The following is a 9,023-nucleotide window of genomic DNA, read 5'->3' on the forward strand; positions in this document are numbered from 1 at the left end:
CGTAATTATGAGATCAAGCAACATCTGGCGGATTTGGCACCCAGCTCACAATCGATTGTTAGTTTGGGTCAAAGGATGAATGCGCCTTAAGTGCACGTTAGGGTGCGCAATCATAAAGCTTGCATTAGCGAAGAAAGAGGAACAGCGGCATTCTTGAGTTTCATCGCCCAAGAAAATTGATGGCCCACAAAAGAGCAGTGGCACAACACACAAAAGTGATGATGCCAGAGAGACTGACGCGCTGCGGGCGGTGTTTGACATCTTCTGGCTGTGGGCTGTTGTGTGTTGTGATTTATGTCACCGTAATGATTGATCACTTTCAGATCATTCCTATTCTACCATATCTCTGAGAATTTCCCTCTTCTTCAAACATCTTTTTGTTCCCCAAGCCCTAGGCTGCAGATGGCACCAACCCACGCGTCTCCATTGTTTGAATCCTACGAGAACGCCACCATTCTTTGGGGGAATGCTCATAGTTGAGTAGCTAGTGTCCAATTCAGTCCTGAAACTGTGGCTGCGGGCACTTTAACCTTTTTATCCCCTTGTTCTTTTAGGAATTTCATTGCGTGCAACAGTTGCAACTCAAGGATGCCTAAAAAAGCCATCAAGAAAGAAAATGACAAGGAAATACATTTTTCAGGTTATGGGAAAGTGCTTCAAGTGATGGCTACAGCTGCATCTGTCGCACCTCCATAAAGGTTCTTCTGATCATGTTTCACAAAATGAATTATCATCTCTGGCATGCAGCATTACAGCAGACTTGGTGTAAAGGTAACAGGCTAAAGCTTCTGCATGCTGGGAAGCCAAAAATGCCTCTGGGATGCTTATGCAAATCATCAGTTTTCTCTGATATCTCAACCATTCTGTATGACACATAAAATATCAATGACTCAATATTCATATGACGGGAAAAACAAGAATTCAGGGCTCACATCAAGAAAACACTGAATTTTTTAGTATCTTTTTTATTTTCGCAGATCTAACATGGCACAGTAGCAGGGGAATTAGTGAATATCTTATCTTCTTCAAATCACAGCAAGTGGCTGCAATAGACTCTATTATTTCTATTTTCTTCTTCATTAGGAAGCAACAACCCTAAGAACGTATTTGCACACATTTTACCACACCTATCCCTTTGACTCTCTAAGTTTCCACAAAAGGCTTTTTCTGTGCCTGTGTACGTGCAGTACTGCTGCCCAGTGCTCTCTGGAGCTCTGTGCTCTCTCTCTCTTTCCCTTCTGGAAGCCCTGGGAGGTGCACAAGTCCCAAGAAATCCTTCCAGTAGCACGTTCCTCAAGTAGCATCGAAAATCATTTCTCAGATACAATATAAGGAAGTATCAGGAAAAGCTATGTTTATCTTCCCTCAAAGCACATACTGATTTGTTTTTTAGGTAGGATGTAACAAAGTCTATCACACATTTCATTTATCACAATATCTGTTCTGAGTCAAATCACCGGAGGGATCAGCTCCTGTGTAAATCTAGTAAGGATTCAAGATGTGGGGTGGGCTGAAGTTCATCAGTGCAGTTCACCTGCCACACAAAGAGGTTTCAAAGTTATCAGGTTTCTGTCTGATAAGAGTCCAGTAAGTGCCACTTTCACCATACTTGCACTGTGGCAGCGTCCACACCGTGGGCATCAAAAGCCAGTGAAAGCTTCCAGCTGGTCTCCAGGAGGTCTGGTAATACCAGAGAAAATACCCAAAGTACTCATGTTGTGCCAAAAAAAAAATAAAAATTGACCGGAGAAAGAGGGCAAGAACAATAGCTCAGCTTGTGCCAGCTAAAGTTACAATTGATTGTCCTATTTCTTAGAAACAAAATGATGTTAAACTATGCTATGTTATATTTACATGGACAGAGTTAATTTCTCAGTTCCGGTGCAGCTCATCTCTTGCTTTGTTTAATTTTCGTACAGGTAACTGGGGATGCAAGATATCTATCAATGGCTCCAAGCCTGGATGTGTCCTCAGAGTGAAGATTAGAAGCATTGATCTGTGTTTTTCTTTTTTTTTCTTTTTTTTTTCCTTAATAATTTTCTGAGGAGTTTTTGTGAAAGCATTTAATGTAAGTGGGTCACAAAGAACGAAAGCTGTCCTTGGGCAGCCTTTGAACAGGCACAAATATGCTTTCCTCCTTATTTCTTTTTTCAGCAGAATAGAAACCATAAGCCCCTGTCCATAAGCAGTATTTCATTTTTAACAGGCTCTACAACTCCTCAGAAACCGTAAGCAGTACTGAATGTAATTCAAATAGTCCTCGATACACACACTCTGGGCCTGATATCCACTTAAACTAAGGTTTCTATTATCTCTACACCCACTGTAAACCTGTTTCCACTGCTGGAATTGCAAGGAAGACTTTAGTCTTAGGGAGAAGGCAGACCAAAATATTTCGAGAGGGAGGAACATATTTGACATTGCCAATTCAAAGGGGAGGTACCATGCTGCAGAGACGGCATTGCCACCCACAAAATGAAAGGCTCGACCCTATCTTGTGTCGAAGCCCTGCATTGACCCTACTGTACCCAAATCCAGCTCTCATTGGATTACTTTACTTAAATGCTATGGATGTGTACAACTCCTCAGATGCAAGTAAAGAGACAGAGGAAGTGTTTCCGAAAGAAAGCAGATGAGCCCATGCACCCTGCCATGCTGAGCAGTCGCAGGAGAGGAACAAGCTCTCAGCATCCCAAGACATGCTGTAAGTGACCCAGCTCTTTGGCATAATAATCTTTATCTTACAATTTAGATAAATTCAATATAACCTGGGTTAAATGAGTCAAGGAAAAAGGAGATATATTTAGAGAATATATCTATGGCTTTCTTTTGCCTTCTTGCCTTTCAGCTGCCTTCTGACAGTTGTCATGAGCTACAGCAACTCTCAGGTAATAATGAATTGTTTGAACTGGCTGAATACTTGCATGGCTGGATGAGACGATGGGGAAGAGAGCCTCTCTTCAGTTGCTGTTGGCCCAGAAAATAGGTTTGATGGCTCACTCTTACCAGCAAAAAGACCAAATAACCATTTGGTTATTGGGCAAGATGATGTTTGCCTCAAATCCAGTTTAGTGTTTGCCCCAAATCACCAGCTAAGCAACGGTGAATTGTGTTTTCAGAGGCAACTCTGCATCCCTCACCAATGCTAAGCATCAGCATTTCAAAGACTACGTAAAAGGTAGAGACTCACATGTAATGAGTGCCCTTCTTCCCTCTGCTGCACAGCCAACATGCTCTTCTCAGTATAGTTTTAATGAAAATCATGCGTATAGCTCTTATTCAGCCAAGCACTTAAGCTTAAGTGTTCACTATAAAAGCACCTCTCTTGACTTCCTCAGGATTATTCCTGTGCCTGCCTTTGGCATTTAAGCATTTAGTTGAACCAAAGCCCACAGCATTATCTAATGAAAATAACTAAATATATGACACGTACAAAATTTGTGATCACCGTTCCTGTGGAGCCCATTTTGTAGAACGGATCCCATTTATAGAATAAAACGGGACAGAGGTTTCTATTGTTACATCACTTGAATCAAAATGAAGAGACTGGGGAGTTACAGACACAGAATGCCATAGACTGGATGAGGCTGGCAGAGACCTCTGGAGGTCATGTCATCCAGCCCCCCCTACTCAAGCAGTCACCTACAGCAGACTACCCAGGCCCATGGGCATACTTGTTATTTTGAAAGCATCTGTGATACCAGCAACACCTTCAAGATAAAAAAAAATAAAAAATTATTCGTTTTATGAGTGGGTTTACAGATTCCTGATAGCACTGAAGTCCAAGAAAGGGCTTGCAGGAGAACAGAAACTGTAGTGGACATCGCAGAATAAACTCTCCCCAGTTACTAATCTGAGAGCATCTGCTGATTTTAAGATGATAAATCATAATTCACCTTGGCCTACAGACTTGACAGTGCTCTTTTTGTGAAGTAATAACTCCTGCAAAAGGACAAAATCATCTCTCAATTTAATCTGTATACTTCTATTTCAGAAAGATCGTGGGGACAAGATGGATGACAGAATTGGGTCTACTCTTCTGAAGAGAATAGAAGAAACTGTGCAAGATTTTTTTCTAAGTAAACTAATTTTTTGCCTTCTGAAAATTACATATTTTAAAATTTATTATCATACCATAAAAATTCAACAGCCTGCAAAATGCTTGTATAGAGCAGAATCAGTCTATACCTTTATCATGGAATGAAGATATGTGCTTTATGCAGAAATGACCCTTTGACGTTATTATCCGGCACAGCACTGCACCGTGACTGCTGATAGGGATTTTGCAATGGAGCCAGGCTATTGTCATGGCCAGCAGGATTGCCACCACAGGCTGCACAGTTTGCAGATCAATATGAGATCTGACACAGACAGCGCTTGTACTCTCAGTGTTTGACTCAAAGTCACGGTCAGCAGAACCTATGGGCAGGTGTGGGCCCTTCTGCAAAACAAAGCAGTCAGAAGAATGAAGGGAGTGGAAATATCCATTTTCTAGACTGCAGCGCACTCATTTCTGGACTGCTTTCCAGGTTCCCTACAGCAGGTGTTTCTATACTGCTAAAAAAAAAATCATCTACATGCTAAACACAATTCCAGTAATGTTTCTGTGAAAACTGAGCCTTGACAGTAGGCTCAGCACACATGCTTTCCTTTCTGTTGTCTCTTCCAAGTGGAAATAAGCCTGACATGTGGACCTGTGTCTGAATTTCTGGTTCATGCCAACAGGAAGAGAGAGGTACAAAAATAAAAAAATCACTCTCAAAACTTCCTGGGTTTCCACACTTCCGCTATGTTTGAGATATTCATGGAGAAAGCACATCTTATCTGGAAGAATAACAAGGAATGATCAGTGTCCAGAGACTGTTCTCAGGAAAAGAAGAATAAACCTAGAGTAACTCCTCTAAAAATCAAAAAATATTCTGGTATATATGACCGGCACATAGCTCATAAAATCTTTCCCTGGGAAGAATCAGCATTTTGTAATTTCAGCTCAGTTGCTCTAACTTTCCATATATACCCTTACAGACACCTTATTTATTTATTCCATTTATAAGGATGTTCTGCTAGGGCCTGTGGACACGTGTACGTAACAGCCATAAAAATCACAAACACATTCGCAATCCCTGACTGAACAGAGTTAGTGAAAAGAAATTCTCCATGTTCTGTACAATTCCTGTATGAGTTAAGTTACTTTAACAGAAGCAATTGTTTTTCTTCCATCTGCACCTGTAACACAATCGCTACATTTACCCTAGAAAATGTCTGCCTGAAAACTGCACATCTCTGAGGGTTAAAGAGCTGGGTTTGGTTTGTTTTTTTTTCCCCCAGAATCTTTTTAACATAGAAGGTTCAGAGGTTTTCTATGAGCTACTTCGATGGCTGCAGCCCTGCACGGGGTCAGCCAGCAATAAGCAGCCCTGCGGTAACGGTGGGCTTTCCGCTCTTCCCCCTCCAATGCAGAATAAATGTCCTTTCCTCACTCTGTGGAGCGCTCAATTTCCCACAGAATGGTTTATTTCTGCAGAATTCTCCAGGCGCACAAACCATTCTGTTCTGGTGAGCTTGGCACATCTTATTCATGGTAATTACGCTCACATCTTTGATCTCAGATGAGATCTCTTGTGCATATTTTGTTCTATTTATGTCTTTGATCTTGTTACTTGTTTTTCCCCCTTTTTTTCCAGTTGCCTGTCTTTTCATTTGAAAGACATTCATCCTACATCACTTTAAAAACAAAAGGTGAAACACTGGCGCACGTATCCTGAGTAACCTTGCAGAATATACAGTAGGACTGAGCAATTTTTGAAGCAGAGCGTATCTGGGTTTTGTCTCCCAGTTTAAACGAGCAGTAGCACATCTTGCTGCTAATGTCAAGAATGCACCTGGGCAGCTGGAAGTAATACGTGGTACTGAGAAGAGTATATTAAAAAAAAAAAAAAGCCCGGTGGTTGTGATGACCGCAGTGACAGCAGATTACCCTGGCAGAGAGGAGACGCACGGGACCCACTAGTGTGCATGAAAAAATCTGCTCTCCATGGCAACAGGGAAGTGGCAGGGGGAGAGAGCAGCAGGAGCCCTGCGCCGAGCGGGGACACGCCGTCCCGCAGCCCTCCCCACCACCGGGGTCAGAGCCCCAGCTCTGTCCACGGCAGAAAGCTTCAGCCTCCAAAGCACCTCTACAGTAGACTTGCCCGACAACAGGCATTTACCAATAAATCAAAGGAAGCAGTAAACACTTGTAACTTCTCAGGTGTTTGTATTGTTAACACTAAAATGCTAAAAGCATCGCAGCTGTCCTCCGCCGGCCACTGGCATCCTGCGCAGGGCTGGCTCTGGTGCTTAACAAGGAGCTCCTTGGTGGGCCCATAAGCACGTGCCAGCTCTAACACTTGAAGTCAACGGGATTTGGATTTATGGTTGAGAGTAAAAATGCAACACTGTTTTGGAAAAGCTGGCGCTTCACGATGTATTGAAGCAGAACAGAGGAGTAAAATTTCCAGGGCTCAGAATCACTACAGTAAGATGATATGATGCTATGACCTAAAATTTACTACAGCGTTTCACAGGGATTAAGCTGAAAGACTAGAAGGATCTCCAATTATGAGAGAAAAAGCATTGGTAGGTAAGAGCTACCTAAAAGATCTGCCTCAAACCCCACATTCAGTCAAAACTCAGAAACATTTCTTTATCGTGAAACAATTGGCATTTATCATTCCCCTGCACTGCACTGGCTTGGCTAAAATTGAAAGGACTGACAGCAGATCTATGCGACAGAACCATGACGAGTATCCTCTGCTCTCCCTTATCGCCTCGCAGACAAAATCTTATATCAATAATAAATACAGAATCGTCACAGGAGGCTACAGGGCTGGTTAAGGATGAATGACAGTTTTCATCTGAGAATTTATAGAGATTACTCAACACTTTTGCACTAGAATTCCTCAAGCTATGGGAAACACATGGATGAGGGACAGAAGAGTTCCTCGGGAAAGTTGTTTCTAAATGCCAAAGTCTATCTACCAAATCTTAGTGCAATTCTCAAGCAGCCACATATGTTCATACTGTGTTCTAGCACTGAAAATCCCTGCTTGGCTTCCTCTGAAGCACACGGAAGTTGTGCTAAAGCTACTATGTTATGCTGACACAAAGCTACTAGTGCCGTAGTCTCTGCTTGCAACGTACATGTAGTTAATTTCTTTGAGATCTCAATTACCTCTCTACTCATCCTGTCGTAAGAGTGGAGTTATTATCTCAGCAGGGAATACAGTGTCACACTGCTCACATTGCACAGGTTCCTCTCCACGTGACTATTCCTTCACCCATGGATATAAAGGTGCAGGGTTTGGTTGCTAAAAGCCCTGTGAAAATAGCAGGTAGAAACTGTAACTCCCAGTTCATACCTAATTCAATACAGGTGTCACCAAAAGCAGGAGTAAAATCTGTTCTTCAGGTTTTTTTTAATTATGCATAAACAGAAAAAAAACCACTTGTCTTCTTCATTAAAATATAAAATTTTATAATGCTAGAGCTAAGAACATACAATGTTATTCGACTATTAGCGTTTTGAAAAAGAGAAGGCAGAAGCTTCAAGTAATTTCCGTCTCTATTCGATTGCCTTAATTCCAGCAACACAGAGCAAGCGCGTGTTTGCTTTGTGCTGGAATTCATCCTGACCTCCTCAGAAGCAGGACTCAGATTTCCTCCTCCCTTACAAAAGCGTATCAGAAATCTCACTTTCTTATTGTGGACAAGCATTTCCAGGCTACTCTCATCTTTTTTTAAAGCAGAACCAGGGAATACTTTGCAACCAACACCTTTCTGCTTGCAGGATCCCACCCCCTGCAATTGATGTGCTTTCTCAACCCGAGCTGCAAATTGTGCAGCAATTATATCATTCGCTGTCTTTGATGATGTGCAGACATCCCAGGGCTTTTGCAACCCAACACAATACTCCATGGGAAAACCCTTTCTGTTTAAATTTAAGATAAATGGAAAGAAACCTCCATTTAAAAAATAATTCTATGGCACGGGAACCTGTAAATCCTCGTTTGATTTGAAATTAAAAAACAAATAGAACAAAGATGTTCTAAATCCTCCCATACGCGTTATTCCATGATCCCAGTAATATGGATTACACTACCACATTTCAGAAATTATTTCATATTCTCAGACATCGCGTGGTCAGACAGGTTACCCTAAATCCGTCCCTCTTGCCCCATTTTAATCACTGAATTGTTAAAAATAAATAGGAAAAATGGGATCTCAAGAGGTCCCCTGTCCCAAAGCAGGATACCATTCCAGACAGATTTTTCTAACCTTTTCTCAAGAAGATGGGCACCACCCCAGTGAGGTGCTGTGTTAGTACCACTGCCATTGCCTCTCCCCTCGGTACCGACACCTGCCCATCGCCTGTGGGTTTGTATTCTCCACCTGGCCTCTGCCCCTCATCTCCTCTCCTGAGAAGCTGGGGCATCTCCATATGAGTTTTCCCTGCGTTCCTGCAGACCCTGCTCATTTCTCGGGGCTTTGACGGTACCCAGAGAGAACCCGAGCAGCCGCCTCCCCCAGGAAGGGTGCCCAGTCCCGGGGTGCAGCCGAGCAGGGTGTCCCTGGCTCCCCGCGGCTGAGCGGGGCAGGGGCTGCCAGCGCCAGGGTGCTGAGCCTAAACCCCCCTTTTAATCTGCCTTTGGCAGCTTCAATAATTACAGGTAGAGAGAGGGCTCAGACAATACAATCAGGTCGTAAAACTCCTGGCTATAACATTTCCTGAAGTCAGTAGCGTTCGATGTGAAAAATGAGGCATTTTGTGTGTAGTGGTGGAAATAACGCAGCCCTATGCCCGTGCCTGGGTTGCACCAATGGAGAAGAGATGCCGATGGAAATTAACGGTGCCGGGGGCAGGGAACAGTGGGCGGCATCAGGAGAGTACGGGGGTCGGAGCGTGGCAGCAGAGATAAGGGTGGCTGGGAGTGTGGAAAACCGCCAGGAACGCTCTTGACTTCATAGCATTTCTGCCGTTTGGG

The sequence above is a fragment of the Rissa tridactyla genome, chromosome 6, assembly GCF_028500815.1.
Source record: "Rissa tridactyla isolate bRisTri1 chromosome 6, bRisTri1.patW.cur.20221130, whole genome shotgun sequence".
Taxonomy (NCBI): domain Eukaryota; kingdom Metazoa; phylum Chordata; class Aves; order Charadriiformes; family Laridae; genus Rissa; species Rissa tridactyla.